Source organism: Manis javanica, chromosome 15 (genome assembly GCF_040802235.1).
Source record: "Manis javanica isolate MJ-LG chromosome 15, MJ_LKY, whole genome shotgun sequence".
Classification (NCBI taxonomy): Eukaryota; Metazoa; Chordata; class Mammalia; order Pholidota; family Manidae; genus Manis; species Manis javanica.
In genome coordinates this window covers 46,896,707-46,919,512 of record NC_133170.1, presented here as the reverse complement: position 1 = coordinate 46,919,512, position 22,806 = coordinate 46,896,707, and the positions used below count along the sequence as shown (strand labels likewise).

General features: G+C 38.1%; 1 protein-coding gene and 1 pseudogene across 2 annotated transcripts in view; one reads left to right on the top strand and one right to left on the bottom strand.

Moving 5' to 3' along the window:
- The window catches only part of UBE2E2 (ubiquitin conjugating enzyme E2 E2), a 360,447-nt gene that overhangs the window by 218,943 nt on the left and 118,698 nt on the right, over positions 1 to 22,806 (bottom strand). The window lies entirely within an intron of this gene.
- LOC140846580 (elongation factor 1-alpha 1 pseudogene) lies at positions 458 to 22,741 on the top strand (annotated as a pseudogene).

The window sequence follows — 22,806 nt, the reverse complement described above, 5'->3', positions numbered from 1 at the left end:
ATGAAGTACATCCAATTCTAATAGCTTATTATTATTATTTTCAAAGAGAGAATAGTACACCATTTCTCAAAGTCTATTTAATGGAAACCTGTGATTGTCATTGGAATTACAATTATTTTACAATGTTTATTTTTCTATAACCCATCACTACAGAATAAAAGGATTCAGCTTTGATAAATGCATGAGTTAAATGGAGGAAATACAGATATTTACAGTCTTTTATAACTGTGTAATCTGGAATTTCAGATACTACTTTCAATTCAGCCTATGCCAAATTTTCAGTTGTTTCAAAATTTTATTTATCATTCAAAGAGCAGCTTTGATCCATGGCCTTTGGTCAGAGATGCTGTTTGTATTGTTAAAAAAAGAAATCTCTGCAACATCAAACAGTGTATGAAGGAGTAGTCTAAAATTAGCTTGCTAGTCAGGCACGCAGAACTTTGTGGTCCCAGGAATAATGGTCTTCCTGGAAAAATACCGCATTGATGAGGTAAAACTTCAGAAGTTATTGCTTTACTGCCTTGGGCTTTTTTACTGTTGTCCTCTAGCATGTATAATTAAATAATGATACATTTCTTATGTATAGCCATGAGGTGTCACTAACATGTCTTTTTGGCTTAGATCATCCGGCTTCTTATACTCTTTCTTAAGAAAAATAATGGGATTACAACTCTCTAAAGCTGCCGGTTTCTTGCAGGTTATTATTTCACATACCTATCATCATATTTTTAGCACCCCATGTCCCTAGGGACTTGCTCTACTGTTATTTCTCACTCAGCTTGTCCCAAAACTACTAAACCTGCTGACGCATTAAGCATATTTTTGCATATGCTCTTAGGAACATGGGAATTGCCATATTAAAGCCAGCCATCCAAACATCATGTCTGGTTCTCTGCTTTGAACACACTTCTGTCTTGCATTAGAGGCAGCCATTAAGGTCCTGTGAACTGCCTACTTGGGCAATAACATGCAAAGGGAGAAATTTCATTTTGACTGCATCCAGTGATCATTTTATGCCCTCAAGCATGAGGACTGATCTTTAGTAATTCTAGCGTAGTAAGTGTAATTGCAGCTATATTCATATTTACCTGGGTCCCTAATTCCTAAACTAAGCTTCTACACTGAGAATTTTAGTTTAATTTTATATAAATTTTTTAAAAAGTTCCCTCACTTTTTAAAAACAGGCTTGCTGCCAGAACACAGATGTCAAGAAAACTACCACTAAATCTAAGGGAAGACAGGAAAGGTAAGGACACATCGTCACCGGACACACAAACTCAGGCAAGCCCACCACTACTGGCCATGAGACCACAAATGTGGTGGGATAAACAAAAGAACTGTCACAAAATTTGAAAAAGAGGCTGCTCAGATGGGAAAGTGCTTGTGGATAAAGTGAAGATTCCTATGGCCAGGATTCTCACTTGGCCCTGGTCAGCTAGCTCACTACACACATGTGGGCAGTACATAGCTATTGACTCTATATAAAGAGCTCCACCCAGTGCTCTGGGTGACACGGCTGCAGCGCTGCAGGGGAGCAGAGCAGAGGCTGGAGCGATGGCGGCAGCAAGGACAGAGACTGAGATGGCTGCAGGGGCGGGGAGGCCCAGACGCAGAGACCGGCTTGCTGCATGCAGACTCGCTCTGAGGGGATGGGATTCTAGTGATTGACAAGCCACTGTGGGAATAAAGTTGAGTGTAAACCCTTTCACCCCAAGCACATTTCACTGTCATTTTTCAGTCTCACTGACTCCATAGTGAACTTATCTGGGGCTGAAACCCACTGGCAAGACAGTGGTCCTTTCAAGTATGCCTGGGTCTTGGACAAACTGAAAGCTGAATGTGAGCATGGTATCACCACTGGTACCACCCTGTGGAAATGTGAGATGAGCAAGTATTATGCAACCATCACTGATGCCCCAGGTTACAGAGACTATCAAAAACATGATTACAGGTGCAAGGCTGACTATGCTGTCCTAATTGTTGCTGCTGTTGGATGAAATTGAAGCAGGAATCTCCCAAGAATGGGCAGACCCATGAGCATGCCTTTCTGGCTTACACACTGGGTATGAAACAACTAATTGTTAGTGTTAACAAAATGGATTCCACTGAGCCATCCTACATCCAGAAAAGATATAAGGAAATCATTAAGGAAGTCAGCACCTACATTAGGCAAATTAGCTACAATCATGACATCATGGCTTTATGGTTGGAATAGTGACAACATGTTGGAGCCAAGTACTAACATGCTCTGGTTCTGGGGATGGAAAATGTCTTGCCTGGGGGAGGCCTGAGGGTTTCAGCCCCAGGCAAGTTCACTATGGATTTGATGAAACCAAGAAATGACAATGGAACATTTTTGGGGTAAAAGGGTTTATACCTGGCTTTATTCTCATGATAGCAGGTTCAGCACTAGAATCACCTCTGCATGCAGTATTCTGCAGGTCTGTAATCCACTTCCATCTCTGCCTCCACACGGAGCACTGGGTGGAGCTCTTTATACTGTGACTCAGTCAGTAATAGCTTATTGCCTACGGGTGTGGAAGTAATTGGCCTACTGCTAGGCTACTGCATCATCAAGTAGTTTAAGGTAAGGTGAGGATCCTGGCCATAGGAACTTCCATTTTCCCCACAGAAAGTCACCCATAAAGATGCCAATGTCACTGAAATGCTGCTTGAAGCTCTGAATTGCATCCTGCCACCAACACATCCAATGGACAAGCCCTTGCATCTTCCCTTCCATGTCATCTGCAAACTGGTGGTATTGGTACTGTCCCTGTGGAGACTGGGGTTCTCAAAATCAGCATGGTGGTCACCTTTGATCCAGTCAGTATTAGAACTGAAATAAAGTCTGTTAAAATGTATCATGAAGCTTTGTATGATGCTCTTCCTGAGGACTTGGGCTTCAATGTCAAGAGTTTGTCTGTCAAAGATGTTTGTCCTGGCAAGGTGGCTGATAACAGCAAAAAGGACCCATCAGTGAAAGCAGCTGGCTTCCCAGCTCAGAGGATTATCCTAAACCATCCAGGCCAAATGGTGCTGGTCATGCACCTGTGCTGGGTTGTTGTGCAGTTCACAATGCTTGCAAGTAGGCCCAGCTGAAGAAGAAGATTGACCACTGTTCTGGGAAGAAGCTGGAAGAAGGCCCTAAATTCCTGAAATCTGGTGATGATGCCATTGTTGATATGGTTCTTGACAAACCCATGTGCACTGAGACCTTCTCTAGGTATCCTCCTCTGGGTTGTTTTGCAGTTCATGACATGTGACAGACAGTTGCTGTGCATCAGAGCAATGCACAGGAAGACTGCTCGAGCTGGCAAGGTCACCAAATCTGCTTAGAAAGCTCAGAAGGCTATGTGGTATTATCCCTAAGACCTGACAGCCACTCCATCTTAATCAGTGGTGGAAGAATGGTCTCAGAACTGTTTGTCTCAATTGGCCATTTAAATTTAATAGGAAAACACTGGTAAATGATGATAATGCACCATAAAACATTCAGAAGGAAAGGAGAATATTTTATGGATTATTTGTGGGGAGTGGAAGCAGGCTAATGTTAATAATCTTTAAATCAGTACTTTTTAATGGAAACAACTTGATCAAAATCTGTCACAGACTTTTGAGACCCATTAAAACAAAGTTTAATATGAAAAAAATCCTTTCAAATCTCTTAGATATTTTATAACTGTTGTCTCTTTAAAATTAATGTCCTCGTGTGGAAATGCAAGTTCTTCCATTGTTAATCACTGTTTTAGAGCTGTAAAATTTCTCAAAGGCTATTATCAACACAGTCGCCAGAACACATTTCTGCTCTATTCCATGATTTTTATTTCCCAGGCATTTTTTTTTAACCAAAAGCAGTTTTTTTTGTTTTGTTTTAGTGACCCTAATGACCCTGTTTCTTTCATTTCTTTCTCTTAACCTGTCTACATCCTTTGTAAAAACTTTGTCTTTTCTCAGTTCTGCATTACTTTTCTTTCAAATTTCCTTTCTCATCTTTGTCTCAAATTTGCTGTTTAAACCACTCTCTGACCTTTGCCTGTGGCACTGCAGTGAGGCACCACTCAGCATGGATTCAGTAGGCACCTATCCCTACTACCTAGCAGCTTAACATCAAAACATAAAATGTTGAAATGGGTTAACTACAGATCATAATGGAAATTAGATAATTAAAGAAACACTAATGAAATTTAAAACAAAGTAAACCCCACTATAGTAAAGGGAATCTAGGAAGGGAATGAATGCCCTGGTATTATATATACAGCCTTTCTATATAAAGTGTTCTAGAAACTAGGACACAGACAAATTCCTGATAGTTCAAAGCTTTCTGAACGAATTTTGCTGTATTTTCACAGGAATAGTGTGAAAGGAAGAATGGATGGTGTCTTGCCAATGGGTTTCAGCCCCAGACAAGTTCACTATGGATTCAATGAGACCAAAAAAAATGACAATGGAACACTCTTGGGGTGAAAGGGTTTACACCCAACTTTATTCCCACGGTTGCAGGTCAATCACTGGAATCCTGTCCAGTCAGAGAGAGTCTGCATGCAGCAAGCCAGTCCCTGCCTCTGGGCCTCCCTGCCCCCGCAGCCATCTCAGTCTCTGTCCTCGGTGCTGCCACCACTCCAGTCTCTGCTCCCCTGCAGCCATCCAGCCTTGCAACCATGCAGTAGCCCAGAGTACTGGGTGGAGCACTTTAAAGTCAATAATACTATATTGCCCACACATGTGTAGTGAGGAAGCTGACCAGGACCAGGTGAGAATCCTAGCCATAGGAACATTCACTTTCTCCATTGATGGATTTGTATGAAATGTGAGAAAACAGGGGATGTGGAAATGGCATGTTAATATTTAAGGAACTGGCTTGAATATGGAGGGAGTCATCAGCTCCACCAGTGGTGGAGGTAGAACTACTGGATTTATTTGAATATAAAGGGAAAAGATGTACTGAGTTGAGAAAATGGGAAGAAAAGGAGATAAAGACAAACTGGCCTGTGGTCAGACTAAAACAGTCACAGTTTATCATATGCCAGACCATTTGCTGCTGGCATCCCCAGGAAACGATGAAGCAGATGAACTGGCCCAGGTATGTTGACTAGAAGGAAAGCCTGCCTCTGATGTGGCCCAATCAGTGTTTGTTGTATGTGGGGCAAAATACAATGTGGACTGTAGCCCATCAGTGGGGCTTGCCTTTGACCTTTGAAGAAATCAGCAGAGCCTGGGAGTGGTGCATCATATGCTCTATCTAAAAGGGACTTAACACTGAGTTCCACAGTAACGTGGGACAATAGCTAAGGGGCCAATGCCCTTCATCAGGTGGCAGATAGATTATATAGGGCCTCTGCCCATGTCAGAAGGGTACCAATGTGCTGTGACTTGTGTGGACACAGCTACTGGACTTCTGGTTGCTTTTCCTGCATGTTGTGTAGACTAACAGAAGACCAAAAGAGGCCTGCAGCGTCTCTTCGCAGCTTATGTCTGACCAAGAGTGATCAAGGCACCCACTTTACTGGACATTCACCACAAGAATGGGTACAACAATAAAGAATAAAATGGAAGTTACATGAACTATATAATCCTACTGGGGCAGGAATGATAAGAGGTACAATGGTTTGTTAAAATCTGGACTGAAGTCACACACCAATAGTCTACGGGGATGGTCAGTCCACTTACAGACAGTGCTATGGTGTTTGAATGAAAAGCCCCGGAATCGGATATTGAGTCCCACAGACATGCTTACACACATTGCTGCCTCCCCTATACAACTCCAAGTACAAACCAAGAAGGAATTTTGAAGCCAGAGTTTGGCCACCAGAAAAATATCTTGCTGCCAGCACCAACTGCACTGAACCCAGGAGACTGTTCAGTGGACGTGGCCTTGGACATTTTGACACATGGACCAGTGATGGCCGGCCCTCCTGGCACCTTGGGGAAAAGGCCTGGAAGCTGGTCTCCTGTATACACCTGGAGTAACAGCAGAGTGGTTCCCAAGATCATGGTAGTATATCCTAAACAGCTGTAAGGTAGGAGTATCTTAACAGGGAGTTTTGTCTTATTATGGCTAGTGCATGCACCTCCAGTAGCACTGGAAACCCATCAGTAACCCCCACAGGGAGAGGGGTAAAGGCATGGTATACTAGAATGGGACAGGACCCCCTTCCTGACACAGTCCTATCACAGGATCACTCTCTTACATTCATCCTACCTGATGAACAAGATTTGCTTATGTTGGTATCATTAAAACATGTGTCTTACTGCCCTTAAGGTTAATCTCCTCTAATGTCTTTGTAGATTGGGCACACAGCCTAGCAAAAACTGCTACTTGCTGGGGTGCATGGAGCTCCCCATCAGTACTGCAACTGGCCTCTCATGGAAAGTGCGAATCATGAACTGGGACTGGTTTGAATACAGCTGGAATGACTGCTTCGTGGCAATTGATCTCCTTGGGTTTGACGATGACTATTATAATTATAACTTTTGTTGTTACAAGGTTCCAGCTTTCTCACACTGGGACCATTGCAGAAGATAGATTTCTCCCTTAGAAAGTGTGAGTCATGAACTCATCTGAGTAGAACTGATTTGAATATAGCTGGAATGACCACTTGGTGGCAACTGAGCTCCTCAGGCTTGAGGATCGTTATAATTTTTGCTGTATCACAATTTTTGTTATTATCTGTAGCTTGTTATCCTAGCTTGTAATCTAGTTACAATGCTCCATCTTTCTGGCACAGGGACCACTGTGGAAAATTGAGGGCATGTAGATTGGGAGGTGAAAATCCTGGAAGGATGGAGTATGGGGAAAATGGAAGTTCCTATGGCCAGGATCCTCACCTGACCCTAAACTACTGATGATATAATTGACCTACTGCTAAGCTAATGCTTCCACACCCACTGGCAATGAGTTATTATTGACTGAGTCACACAGTGCTCTGGACAGAGGCAGAGACAGAGGTGGATAATGGACCTGCAGACTGCTGGATGCGGACATGACCTACTGCTAGTGCTTGACCTACCACTGTGAGAAAAAGGTGGGTATATATATAAACCCTTTTACCCCAAGAACATTCCATTGATATTTCTTAGTCTCACTGAACCCATAGTGAACTTGCCTGGGGCTGAAACCCCTAAGCAAGACATGCTTATCAATTTATTTAAAAAATTTTAAAGATGTACTAGTGATTAAATTAGTGTGTGACATTTTTAATGTCTAATGAAATCTATAACCAGTTGTGAACATTATTTTAATGGACTTTCTGAGTTGCTAAATACCTATAACCTATATATAGCATTATACATATTTTATATTTTTCACTCAAAGACACTGGTTCTTTATGTTTTCTCCCCTATGTGTGTTCTCAGAGTGGCATGTTTTTCACCAAAGCAACTAGTTCCTTTATACTGATTTTACTTTTCCATCAAGTAAGAGCTACTTTTCATTTAACAGGATATGAAGGTGTAAGGCCAAAAGCAGAGGAGAGCTATTCTGGAAATAGACTGGGAAGAAGAGAGGGCTGCAAGGGACCCACAACAAGCCCATAATTTTGGGCTACAGTAGTTTACACAGAACTGGAGATGAATTGAAAATAACGAGAGAACCAAGACTTCTGAATTATAACAGACATTGTTTTGAGAGGCACAAGGGAACTTTTTAAGGTGGTAATAATGTGAGGTACTTTGATTTGATTACATGGGTTTATTCCTATCTTAAAAGTCACTGAGCTGTATAATGTAAAAATAAATCTTAATATTTACACATCGTGCTGTATGTAAATTATACCTTAATTTTTTAAAGCCAGGAAAAAAAACACACTTGAATTTTACAGTCTTCAGACTAAGATACTGTTTTAATTTTTATTCTATTATTTCCACTGGATATACACTTAGTATATCTCTGATATTACTTTTAAAGTGTTCTTTAAAGTGATACTCTAGGAAGAAAAACTAGCCTATATATTTCATTTATAACTGTCATGAGCTATTTTTCCCAACACTAACCTGTTTCACATTCCTGCTGCTGCTTCTGCTCTATTAGTGGGTGTCAGCAGGGGGCTAACACCATTCAATTTAACCTTGCTATTTGTACTGTTTTCAATTTTTTTCTTTTTTCCTCATTTAACTTCCTTACATGGTTTTCCCATTTTAAAGATTTTATGTGCACCATGGGGTCTGTACACTGAATGACTGTAGTGCAGATAAGCACACAATAAAAGCACATTTAAAGATAATGTGAAGCTACAAGACCTTTCTTCTCTTCTGGGAGCAAAGAGGCATTGCTGTAGAAATCACTGGAACAAGAGAAAAACTGAGTAAGCCTACTCATGCTGTTATTTTTGAGAAGATTATAGACCTGTTTAAGTATTAAAGAATTATACACATATGGATTAACACAGGTTTCCTATGTCCAGCTTGCAGGGTGTCTGTGTGATTATTCTGCCTGCACCAGCACAGACAAAGGCAACCCCAGAACCACTCGCCCTGGGGCCACATCCACTACTACTCTCCCAATTCGCCCCTCTCTGCTCTCTCCAGAACACACCCCTCTCTCTTTCTTGGCCCTTTAAATCCTGTAAAAGCTGAACTCTCCCTGCTCAAAACCCAGTCCTCAGCAGCAGGGGAGGGAGGAACATGTGATTTGCAAGGGGGCATCTAAGCACCCCTCCCCACCCCACCATGGAACCCTGGTGAACTTAAAGATTCATACTCCAATGAATGCTCTTTTCTTTCTCTGAGTCAGTACTGAGTAAAACACCAGCTCAGTAGAAATGGGAAGGAAGGACAACTGGCTCAAATTCCAGCAACCCTGTGAGAACAGGAATAATGGAACATGCTCCTGTGGAGTTTGCATAGGATGGAGGGCCCAGATTCCCTGCTCCTCAAACCCCCAATTCCTGTCATTTCTGACCACTGCTTTGCACAATTCTGGCACACTCTCCTCCTACTTGGAGCCTGAGATTCCACTCCTTTCATCCTCACGTGCTGTGCACTCAGCTAAGTGCTGGAGGCAGTGGAGTGAGAACAACAAAAGCACCCCCAGTGGCTTGCAGCTGAGGCAGACCCAGACCTCACTGTATATGGCCCAGAGGAGACATGCATTCTTGTTACCCAGAGCCAGGATTCTGAAAGCAGAGATGCACAGCTTTGGCGATTATGAAGAATAACCCATATATTGTACTGTAAGTATACTTATACTATTATACTGGAGTGATAGACCTCCTGGTTTACACCTGCTGTCCTGGCATATTTGTTTTTAATAAAGGTATCCCCCTTCACTGCCCAAAAGTTTGGACGATAAATTACATGGTCACTCTAGTCATAAATGGACCTCTCAGCAGAGACGGGGATGGTTTAACAAAATGTAAATGTATGAATTAAGTATTTCAAACTTAATGTGATAGAAGTGATGTTTAAAAGTACTGCAAATGCAAGTGTTCATTAAACAAAACAAAGTGTCCAAAAAAAAGTGTTCAAAACAAAACAAAAAACCTTTTAGGAATGAGGATTATCATTACTATGATATAATTCCTACATGATGTCTACAGCACTGCCCATACAATTAATGTGGAATAACCATAATGGCATAAAATCTTTATAACAGAATACTTAAACATTTCAATCAGGGATTTTCAGCTTTAGTAATAAAATTAGATCTTTAAATTTTTCTTGTCCCCAGTTCTTTACAATTAAAGGTAGCCAATCATGAGTCTTAATTTAGAACATTTTTTTTAACCCATGTTAAATGTAGGAAACAAAAAATGTTTAGAAATAAAGGTACTGATTTTAGGATTTAACAAATCTTTTATATTTACTTTTCTTTTTATTTGCCTTTGAAAAGACATACTGTTTCATAAAAAATATTCTGCATATTTAAATGCATAGGCATGAAGTTGAATTAGTAAAATATGCTTTAGTAAGAAAAACAGTTTATTTTCTGATTTAATACTAATCAACCATTGCTAATGTGCTATAAAATCCTACTTAAGAGAGACACTGACTCCAGTTACTAAACTTAACGGCCTCCAGTTGCCTCATCTTGCCTTAGTCTAGGACATTAGGTATGCAGAATCCATAATTTAATTATCACCTGTTAATATTGGCTCTAAGTTCATTTCTCTCCTTTCAGGAAGAAACTTCAATGAAGACCCAATTAAAAAACATTATCTCCCTACTCAAAACACCAGCCTGCTAACTACACCCACTATATAAAAGTCCCAAATCTGCTGGGGCTGTCAAGATAGAACTGGCTGCCTCTTGCCTCTGGTATTGCTAAATTAAATTATTATTTTTGTCCATTTATCATTCTAATTTTTAACATCTCTAGACCATACAAAGATTATATTTTCCTTAATATTTTTACATGCCTTAAAAATCATTTAAGAAGTACAGAATTATGTCATTCTATCATAGTGAAGGACAAAACTAACTACACTCACTCCTATTTGGACATCATAAGATGTCACAAAACTTCAGAAAATATGATGCAATATGAAGTTCAGTTTATCATAAAATCCCACTGATATACACTGGGAAAATGTGCAGTTCATTTATAGGAATTTATTGAAAATTCTGTCCCCTATATCCTCCTGACATATGTAGCATTCTACTGAAATCTAATTTTATCAGTTCACCCATGGGAATCAAACTCTGGGAAATTAATTTGTGCTAATCTAACTCACAAGAGAGTGATTTATAAACTAGTAAATCACTTTTTAATTTACCATGGGAATGCTACCTGATCCAAGAACCAGACAAATTCATCTGACATTTTTGAGTTCCTAACTACTCCCAATGCAGATGCTACAGTGAGTATGAAGTGATGAGTTTATAATCTGGTGAGAGGGCTTGGACAACAAACAATACATAAAATACAAATCAGACTACCATAAATGCATGAGTGTTTTGTACTGGTTAAATGTATAGAGGAGGCCCCTTTCTTCCTGATAGGTAGACTTAAAGTTATTTAAACCAAATTAACCAAATTACATTTCAGATGGTTTTTAGTGGATGCACTTTAAGGCATATTTCTCTCAAGCCATTACTGATCAATAAATTATCTTTCCCTTTTTGATGTTCCACATCACTAATCATCAGGGAAATACAAATTAAAATCACAATGAGATATCATCTCACACCAGTCAGGATGGCCAACATCCAAAAGAAAAGCAACAACAAATGCTGGCGAGGATGCAGAGAAAGGGGAACCCTGCTACACTGCTGGTTGGAATGTAAGCTAGTTCAACCATTGTGGAAAGCAGTATGGAGGTTCCTCAAAAAACTAAAAATAGAAATGCCATTTGACCTGGGAATTCCACTCCTAGGAATTTATCCAAAGAAAACAAGATCCCAGTTTCAAAAAGACATATGCACTCCTATGTTTACTGCAGCACTATTTACAATAGCCAAGATATGGAAGTAACCCAAGTGTCAATGAGGAGATGAATGGATATAGAAGATGTGGTACATATACACAATGCAATATTATTCAGCCATAAGAAGGAAACAAATCCTACCATTTGCAACAACATGGATGGAGCTAGAGGGTATTATGCTCAGTGAAATAAGTCAGGCAGAGAAAAACAAGTACCAAATGATTTCACTCATTTGTGGAATATAACAATAAAGAAAACTGAAGGAACAAAATAGCAACAGACTCACAGACTCCAAGAAGGGACTAGTGGTTACAAAAGGGGAGGCGTTGGGGAGGGAAGGAGAAGGGGATTGAGGGGCATTATAATTGGTACACATGGTGTGGGGGTGGGGGGTCATGGGGTAGACAGTGTAGCACAGAGAAGACAAGTAGTGACTGTGGCATCTTGCTAAGCTGATAGACAGTGACTGTGGTGGGGTGGGGGTGGGGACTCGATAATATGAGTGAATATAGTAACCACAATGTTGCTCACGTGAAACCTTTATAAGATTGTATATCAATTGTACCCTAAGAAAAAAAAGAAAAAAAGGGGAACAAAAATCCTTCCCTTTTCTCTGAATGTTTGTATGTAAAGAACCAGAACCACCTGTCTACAATCAGAACAACTTAGCTCTTGGATACATTCTATATACTATAGAAAATAAAATTTTTTTAACTATAACATGTCCAGATCCACAAAAAGTCCATTCCTACTGCAACTGTGCAACTGTTATTACATCTATCTCTTCATTTCTGTACTCTAGTCACAGCTAACCTATAGGTTGATACTAAAGTTACTGCAGAAGGCAAAAATTACATGTAGTCAAAAATGCCCTTAAAAATTCCATAGTCTATAAGCTAGAGTACACCTGGGTTTTATAAAACAAAATTCAATAAGTACATAGTGTTTAACAAAACATAATAAAGAATACATAAGCTAAACATTTATAAAGTATTTTAATTGCAGTAATTTTATTTAAAGTTTTATATAAAGGAATTTATGTAAGTTGAATGCAGGGATCATACACGTCTTCTGTCGTAATGCCCGTGCTTGTAGATTTCTTCCACTGAATAGGTTTTAGATAGGCTACTACGTAACAATATTGAGATACTAAGATAGGTGATGCTGCTTTTGAGGAGGTTTTCTATAGTCAGCTTATTTTAGACATTTTTGTGGATTCTTATTAACTTCAGTCTCAAGCTTCAGTCTCCTATATTTGGATGTTAGTCATGCTTTTCTCTAATTACTATATTCACCCAAACATATCATACAACTGGCTGGCATTGTGCCTATGTTCTGTCTCTGACTGTGGATAGCTAACTAGCCTGCAAGGAAATCAAACCCGACCTTGATGCTTTTTGCACTGTCCTCAATCAGCTGAGCCTCAGTACCCATATATCTGGAATGACAAAACAGTCTCATTTGGCAAGCACACTCCAAGAGGAGTAGCTGTGCGTATGTGTTTCGGCCTGCACCTGAAGTGTGTGCATTACTATGAGACTTTGTCACTGTAGTAGTAATTTTAGGTAATCATTAATGATATTGCTGCTGATACTAACTTTGGTCATTTTCACAATGAGATGGGTATTATTTCTACCTTTAGGAGACCAGTTTAAAGGACATGCAAAAGCCCTGATTCAAAAAGAAGTGGTGGAGCCAGGACAGTGGTTTTCCCCCATGTGCTAAATCAGTCAGTGGTCTGTGTATCTATCAGATCATAGCTATTATGCAGAATAATAGAAGGACCTTGAAAAATGGTTTTTTGAATCTGGCATTGCAAGTGTATAGAGCTTAGGCTCTGGAATCCCACAGATGTGTGTGAATTTTACCTATTCCACTTACTGGATGGGTGGCCACTAGCCAGTTACTTTAAACTTTTCTTTATATCCTTCAGGGTTTTTGAGACAAACAAAATAGATACATAAAGTGCTTAGCACAGTACCTGGCATATAGAGACAAATATTTTTTTTATCTTCATCATGGTAGTTAGAATCTCAAATTTTCAACTTTTATACATCTTTTATATGTACATGAGATGGCAACCTGTAATTTGAGTTTTCTCCCTGAAACAACTAGATATATAACTACATATATGCTAATGAGGACACACACAATCATCACAACTCCCAACACCTATTTTTGGTCTTAGTTAATTATATTCTTCCCATGATACTTTCTTCATCAGCTATAATATGAGATATAAAGACTACAACTGAGAGGTATTGAAAGCAGAACAGGAAACCACATAAGTTTCTTAAAATAAGAATACAAAAAAAAAAGAATACAAATGAGCTCACACACATGATGTTTATACACCTATCTGAAAAGGAAATAAAGTCAGTAAGCAGACTATACTCAAAGCTAACCACAAATGAGAAGTTAAAAAAAAAAAAATACCACCATTTACTTAAAATCACACACATCTTACTTTCATTAGTATATAGAGGAATTTCATTTTAAGATGTCTTTTTTTTTATTTCAAAGCTATGTGCACCCCACCTGAATAATATACCATACTCCAAAACATACACATGATGCTGAAGCTGAATAGGAGGTAGTTTTATCCTTACGACCCTAATAGCGTGTATGTAACCATACCCTATCCCCTGCAGGGACCAGAAAATTGAACTCCTGTTTCTGAGAGTTTGGTATGTGACCTGTAGGTGGCAAAATGAATCAGATCTCAGTTTTTGACATTGACGTTAAATGAATTTCATGATTATCTATTAATTGCGAGTGAACTGGCCTTGGTTCTTGAATTGATAAAGTTTCTCTTTGAAATATATTTGCTTAAGGTTTTAAAAAGTGTTGATTTTTAAAATTCAGTTAGAAAGTTAGTATGGGGATAAGGCAAAAAGTACAAAAATGACACTCAACTGGCTGAAGTTGTGAAGACTAAACAGAGGTGGACAACTGATGACATTTTAACTTAACATATTATTTGTCTGACAGTCCTAAATTTTAGAAGAATTTGGGAGAGGAATTCCCTTTCAAAGTGTACTGATACTGACTGACTGCCTTGTTCTGAGAGTGAATTTCTGTGGATCAATCGAGCACTAGAAATTTTAAAATATGTAATTGTAAAGTAGCTCTTCACATCTGAAGAAATGTTCCACAGAGATTCCCCCATGTACCTTCAAGACAGCTATGTACTAAATTCTAATTACATCTCAGCCAAGGTGCTAAGTTCCAAGTTTAGAACAGTAAACTAAACAGACATGGTTCCCCCTTCTAAACCTTACAGTTAATGAGACAGACAGACATGAGACAATTAAATGCACCTCTCTGAAGTGACACTTAAATTGGAAATCTTGAAGGCATAGGGCAGGTAAGGTCCAAGCAGAAGGAAAATACGCAAAGACCTGGGGGACAGAAAGGGGGTTTTGCTCTATTAGACAAACTCAAAGTGAACCTGGGCAGAGGAACTTAGTGAGGAGGGAAGAGTAGTGAGAAAGGAGCTTGGAAAGGTGGGCAGGGGTTGTTCTGACGGTCTCTGTCCCAGGTATTGTCCTTTATAATAAATTCACTGTCGGTGAAACCACCAGAGCTAAAGGTAATGCTTTACCTTATACATAAAGGCAGAAATATCAAGACAACTTGAGGACCATAAAAACATTCATTAAATTGCTGAACTTTCCTATTGGGAATTAAAAAAACTCTACCAAATATCATCTTGTTAAAATGTCTGTCAGCTGAGTCTCTGACTGCTCAATTCACCTAGGTTTCTACAGGCAAATGGCCACTTGGGAGTGTCGCAGGAATTCCCTTCAGTATTTAACACTGTTTTTGAATTTCCCTCTTCCCTGTTTTGCCAGCTACTGCCTGTAGCCAAAGTGCCACAACCTCCTGTGTTTCGCCTTGAATCCAAGAAGGAAATAGAGAGCTGGGCCCCTGACAGTGACAGTAAAGAGGGAGGGTTGCGGGACCATGTGAGTGCAGCCCTTCCCCATTTCATCCCTAACAAGGCTACCTTTTCTGTGCCTTCTCTCCATGTTTAATGCACAGGCTCTAGAGTCAGATAAAACTTCCCGAGAACTGGTCTCCTTGATCTTCATCCTTTAGCCCCATGTTCAGATTTCTCCTTTGCTGCCTGGCTCTGCTGGAAGGTTCATGCGCCTCCTACCACCACTTTGCTCTGCGGGTTCGCAGTACACATAAGCAGTGTAGATTCTGTTCTCTTACTACCCCTTTGAGTATGCTTCCCTTTGATTCAGAACTGTATTTGCTAAAGATTGCTGTATTTCAGGTACATTGTGACTTTTTTTGTTTGATCATGGGACTTACGCTATATAAAATAATTTAATAGGGTAAGTTAAATTCAAAGGTTTGAAATACTACTTGTTTAGAAGGTGGGAACTGCTTGAACTCAACTGTATTTTCATTTTCAATAATCTTGTTCTATGACTCATTGTGAGATTCCTCAGTGCTGTCATTGATGTTTTTGGTTGTGTTAGTGATTAAGCTTTCATACATCCTGCTTTCCTAACTGGAAAGGGCACTTTTTTTTATTCTTCTTTTCTAATGAAGACTTGTAGTTAACCTCCCTATTACCTGCCTATTGATCTCCTTTGTTTTTATTTTCCTATTTTAAAAAATTGTACTCATATAGGTTCAGGGTAAGACTAAGATGTAGATTAGCACTGGATTCATGTTGGGTGATCACATATGATTTGTTTCTCCACAAATGTGGAAAGAAATGTGTAGAAATATATCCTGTTAGCAAAATGAGAAAAGCTATCCATATCCCAATAAATCTATAAATCTCACTGTCCATGAACAGAGAATATCAAATGATCATAGTCGTTAGTTTATGCAAATGTCTCAGAGGAAGATAGGCTAAGGGTATTTTTAAAGTACAGGATCAGTTTTGTTTAGGGAAAATCTCTAAGATGTTTGGAGTGTGTATTTCAGAGCCCTGCATTGCTCCACAGGACCTTCCTGCCAGTACCCTGACTCGCCAAAACTCGGACTTAAATTTGCTAATGATATTGTGATCTCGTCTTCCTGGATTATACTGTTTTCAGTCAGGATGGAACAAATTACTTACGAACCGAAACCACATAACATCTTACAATTATCATTTAGAAGCACCTGCTGATACTTTTTTTCTATGAGAATACAGTTCACAACGTAGTCTCTTCAGGAGAATGATTTCACAACGTCCTGTTCATCTACGTGATTTACTGTTAGATGAAAATTCAGTTTTCTTTGGGTATACTGCTAATATACTTTTTTAGATGCCAATTTTCCAGTGTTTTAGGCCACTGTGACCTGAGAGTGAAGGACGGTGCTGAGACAGGGCAGCTGCTGACCGCAGAGGGTCCCCAAAGTTGTACGGCGGGGACAGCCCTCATCCTCCTGGCGTCGGAGCGCGCAGCAGTCACTAGGTCTCTGTGGTTGAAGGGTCATTCTCCTTCCTACTCCTTTCCTATCCTGAGGATAACTTACTCCAAGGTAATCCATTTTTTAAAATAGCTGTTTTAATTCAAAAGATTGTTAATTTACTTATTGGTAGAAATGCACCAGAATTAATGATTTTATTGTCTACAGTTTACAAATATCAACAGAATATAATCTTGACCAAGATGTCAAACCTTCTCATTAATTTTATCTTTCCCCCTTCATCTATTTCACTATTAAATTACACAATCCATCATTAAGTACAAAGACTTTAAAATCTTAACCACTGATTTTGCTGTGAGCAATTTAATGGTGTATTTGGGAGAGAAATTGATATTATATTTTAAAATGACTCCAAGTTTTTATTTGGGGAAAAATAATAATATTCACTACACACAATTCATTATTTTACACTTATTACTCCTAACCAAATCAAGCACCTTTAACTTCCTTTTAAAATTACTGTATTGCTTATGAGCTTGAAAGTATGTAAATAATTAAAATCCATGGTTTGTATAGTATTTAGAGTTTTGAATACAAGGAACCTCTTAAAGGAGTAACTGTTAAAAGTTTATCATGTATTTTTAAATAATTTCTAAATGAAAAGACATGAGAAGGGATAGCTTACTATTTTCATTGAATTGCTAGGTAAGCCCTTCATTGTGTCAACAGTAAGAGACAATTGGGATAAACGTGAAAATCATGAAGGGCACTATAATTCAAGTTAAAGAGTTGACACTACCCTAAAGGCAAAGAAGAGCAGTAGAAGATGTTTAATTTTAAGAAGAGCAATATTTTCAGGTTGGAGTTTAAGGAAGTACAGGCAGAATCTGAAGAATAGACTTGAAGAAATGACGTAGGAGGAACAGTTAGGTATTACTACATTAATATGGCGAGAACTGAGTGGATATAGGTATAAAGGGGAGAGGTTAGGGACTCAGAATTTTGACTGAGGCCCTGAGTGGAAAGTGCATATATTTTTGTTCTTTTCTTCAGGGAGACAGGGTAACAGGTTTAGTTTTGGATATACTGAATTTAAGGAAACTTTGGGACATCCAAATGGAAATGTTCAGTAGGCACTTGGTTGAACACATTAAACTTAAGGAGAGGGGCATGGGGGGATGGGCGAAATAGGTGGAGGGGATAAAGAGGTACAAACTTCCAGTTATAAGATAATCTGATCAGGGATGAAAGTACAACATTGGGAATACAGTCAATAATTTGGTAATATCTTTGTATGGTGACACATGGTAGCTACACTTATTGTAGTATTTCGTAATGTATATAATTGTCTAATGCTAAATTGTGCACCTGAAATCAATATAATATTGCATGTTAACTGTACTTCAATTTTTAAAAAAAGATAAATTTAAGAGGGAGGATCAGATTAGGAAGATATATTTGGAAGTCCAGGAAAGAGATGATTAAATACAGGGAAATAGATGAAATTACCAAATATATATAATGAGAAAGAAGTTAACTGGCTTTTAAGAAAGAGCAGAGGAACTGGCGAAGGCTTCTAAATCTTCACTTATTAGTGAAAAGAAAAGCATTTGAAAGGACATTAATCCTAACTTCTAAAATACCTGCCCTGTTCCAATATAGATTTCAAAATAGGCTCCAAAGTTTTCAACCAACTTCTCATCTGCTCTAATTAGTTCCTCCATTCTTTTTATTATTTATATCAAATTATTCTCTGATTTTAGTTATAGTCATTATTTGAATCCTCTGTGCCTGTTAGCAAGTTTTTGTTTTAGAATTATGTTCTTTTCAATGGCTTTGCTGCAAAGGGATCACTTAATTTCTGACTATTTTGTCCCCTTATTCATTTTTCCCCCATTTCGCTTAATTACTGATATTTATTTACAGAGGTTATCTTCCTTTTTCAATGCAAATTGAATTTAGGTAATTATGTGTTACAGTGAAATCTATAGATCAGTCTATGAACCTGTTATTTATTGTTTCTTTGGGAAAGTACATTCTGAGTTTCTGTTATTTACACTTAAGAACTCGTAAATGTAACTTTAAATTAGGAGCTTGGCTGTATCTGAAAATATATTTTCCTCCAGATCCTTATTTGGCTCAGTCTCTCCTCATTTCTACAAGTTTTATGACATACTCTTATGTTATAGGACTTTTTAAGTAACTTCTATGTTATTGTACCAATATGATTTACTCATATGCAAGCAAACAGGCAAAACGTCTGTCCCCATCAATAAAATGCATTATTTCTACTGAAAAAAATTTCAGTTTCATATCATAGAAAACAATTAATGAATTAACTCCACAATTTACCTAAGCACCTAACACGCTCAAAATAATATCTTATAGAGAAGAACATTTCAACACTGGAAAATTAGCCCTTTGGACATTTGGTATTATTTTTAAACCAAACATAATTTAAAATTCTGTCTTAGATACGTGAAGGCTGTTGACATCTTTATAATGAAAGATATTTCTAATGATTTGTGAAACACTTTTAAAGAAAGGATCTATCAATCCTTCTCATGATGTTTGAATTAAATTATCCTTTGATTTGAGTTGCGACTATTATTTGTACAGTGTTTCCCTATTTGCAAGCAATTGTTCTAGAATCATGTTATTTCAGTGGCTTAGCTGTAAAGGAATCACTTCATTTCTCTTTATTATATTCACAGAAACAATGTTTCCTGTCTGCCCCTGAGCTGTGTTTTATCATTTGATGCTGCGATTCAGTGTGCCCTTAAAGTATTTCTTCTCTCGGCGTGGTTGTGGTCTCCCTATTTTAGATCACCATGCAGCAGCTGCCTGGGCAGCCTTCTGTCATCTATTTTCAGTCGTGTTATATAGCATCCCACATAGCTTCAAGGATGATAAATTAGCTGGACTCCTGGGTCTGCCCCATAATCCTGCCTTGTCATTTAATGTTAAGTGCATTGCACAGCTGACACTGATGAACCTGCTTAAGAAATCGGATCTCATCTTACGCAGAACCAAATCTCACTTTCATTCTGCTGGGTTTGCTTCTGTTTTGGTCAACTTCATGCAAATGTTAACACTATTCAGAAAACTGTATCATTCTTTAATGTCTGATTTTAATGTATTTTTCTATTCACTAGTCCACTCTCATATTTTTCATCCCTGAAATATATATTTTTATCTTTATTTGGGAGTGATATTTGTATCAAGACACACTGAATATAACTGGTATGTGATTTAACCCACAAACTGTGCTCTAACAGCATATATTGTTCTTATGTATCAAAATGTACAGATCTGACCTTTTATAGTTTTTTTTTTAATTCCTCCAGACACTATAGTCAGTTTATCCACCAGTCATAGACTGGTTTCTGCCTGGTATCCTAATGATCTTGTTAGGAATAGGGTTTAAAAATCTTTAAGACCTGCTTATAGGAAACCAGTACAAATATCTCAAAGTGCCAAAAAGAAAAAAATTAAGTCTATCGGTATGTTACTTCAATCTACAAACTATAATGCAGCTAAGATACCACCATCATAGTTTAAGTGGTTGTAGATTATGGCTTGATTTTGGTTACCATGTTGCCAATATCTATTCATTATGTTAGGAATAGCATTATAAATAATTTTTAAAAGTCTCATCTTTTATTATCTAATGCAATCCACAAACTTTTTGAAAGTGTTTTTAACCTGAAGCAAAATAATCCGATTTGAATTTATTACATCTCACCTGTACTTTGTTGAGGCAGAATGAATGACTATATAGCACAAGCTTGTCAAAGAAGAGGTTGAGAAGAAAACTAAGGGCAGAGATGATCTACAAATGGTAGCTGCTTGCCCCAAATATTTGAGAACTGACTCTGTCCTTAAATGATTTCCACCTTTAGGTCAACAGTCAACACTGTTGGTGCACTGATCTATTCAGTGTCTAAGTGTTTCTCATTAGTAACTTTAAAATAAATGAGAAGAACCCATTAAAAGATGCTGGCACAGTCATTTCATTAATTACTTGCAGAAATTGGGTTAGGAATCACAATTCAAAATTGTTACTCAAATGGTTACTTTGGGAAAAACAAAACAAATACCCGTTTTTCCAGAGATTAAACATTCTATTATTCTTTAATAAACAGCAGATAGTCCAAACCAAATTTTCCAAATTATTTAGGTTTTATGCTAACAAGGTTTTAGTATGTATTTAGTACTGAAGTCACAAAACTGTTACATTTTGTGGAGGAAGTGACAGTTTAAAAAGGGAACCAAAACAATTTAAAAAGTAGAAGATCGTTATCTTTTCTGCCATAAATTTGTAAGAGAGCACATCTTTCCTTGACTTGCTATGTAGGTGTGCATCTTACAGTTTGATTTTAGCCTTCCTCTAATGTGGGTGTGCTTTAAACTAGGGGCCAGGATGATCCATCTTTAATCTTGACACTTTACCAATTTACCCAGCAGTTCTACTTTGTTGAACAAGATAAAACATGTATTTAGAGCACATATTATGCCATTTAAATTTTCTGGGTTTTAGATACCGTATCTGTATAATGGGTTGAATGACTTTTCCTCCAGATCTAGGGTAATTTCTGAAAGTATCCTGGGAGCTCTGGCTGGATTCAGAGAAGTGTTATTCTGGTTAGCATGACCTTCAAAATGAGCTCTTGGAGCTTATAGGAGAGCTCACTACTTAAAAAGTAACATAAAATTTGTTGCAATTACACTGAAAAGCCTTGGTTGAACTGTATCAGGAATTTTCATTACTGTGCATGATTAGCACTTAAAGGTATTCTGTTCTTTCTTCAAGGTCAGCCTCAACTTTGTGTCTTATGATGAACTAGGCCTTTAATGGGAACTTACTGATACTGTGTTGAGGTCAGAAATGAAGAGTATCATTACCTGGGGAAATTTTTGTAAATTAAAGTAACTAGAATCCTAATTAACAGTAAAAGAAAAATGGGGAGTTAGTTGCTGTTTTTTAAGTCTATATACTTTCCAGAGCTGTGCTACATGAGTGAAGGTATAGGAAAGAACATGGTGCTGACTCATAAGGAGCGTATTTTTAGGGGCAAATAGATTTTTTTACATTCAGAAAATAGCCAGACAACTTAAGTCCAACATCATGAAATGCTAGATTGTATGATAGAGACAAAAGTGATCATAGTAATTCAGAGAAACACCATCAGCATGAGCTTATCATTGTTAAGGGAGCTTCCTGAAGACTTTGGCACTTGGTACCCAAATACTTGTACGCTGGATAATTAGGAAGTTTTCCAACAAAGGATAAAAACATTCCAAGTAACAGCTTAACCTACACAAGTAAGTGGTAGCTCTATCATTATCGTCACCATGATTATGTTTGTATTACTGTCAGAACTGGAGAATTTGGGAAGGAAAATTGGTTTGTGTGTTGGGATGTGACTTTTTGAAATAAACAACTTTTTCAACTCGGTGCAAAGTAGTTCACTAAAATCATACAGAATTACAAATACACTTATTTCTCTGGGTCAGGGCTGAATGCTCAGGCTAGTTCTCTCTCCAACATTATTTGATATAAGTAGATGTCTTTAATATTTATGGAGTATTCATTAATGAATAAAAAGATTACATACATGCAGGGAAAATGGAAGTGCCTATTGCCAGGATCCTCACTTGACACTAGTCTACTTGATGATGTAATTGGCCTGCTGCTGTGCTAATGGTTACACATGTGTTGACAATGAGCCAATATTGTTGGCCACTATCTAAAGAGCTCCACCTGGTGCTCTGTGGGGGAGGGGGGGCAGAGATGAAGATGGTTTTCAGATTTACCAGAGGCAGATGTGATTCTAGCTCTCAACTTGCCTCTATGTTAATAAAGCTTGGTATAAACCCTTTTACCTACATCATTCTATTATTATTAGTCAGTCTCACCAGATCCAGAGTGAACTTGCCAAGGGCTGAAACCCTCCAGCGTGACAACACAGTTGAATCGTTAAAAGTATGAGTTTGTTCTGCAGACAATAAAAAAAATATTTATCTAATTGGTATTATAAGATCAGAACAATTTCTTCCTTCC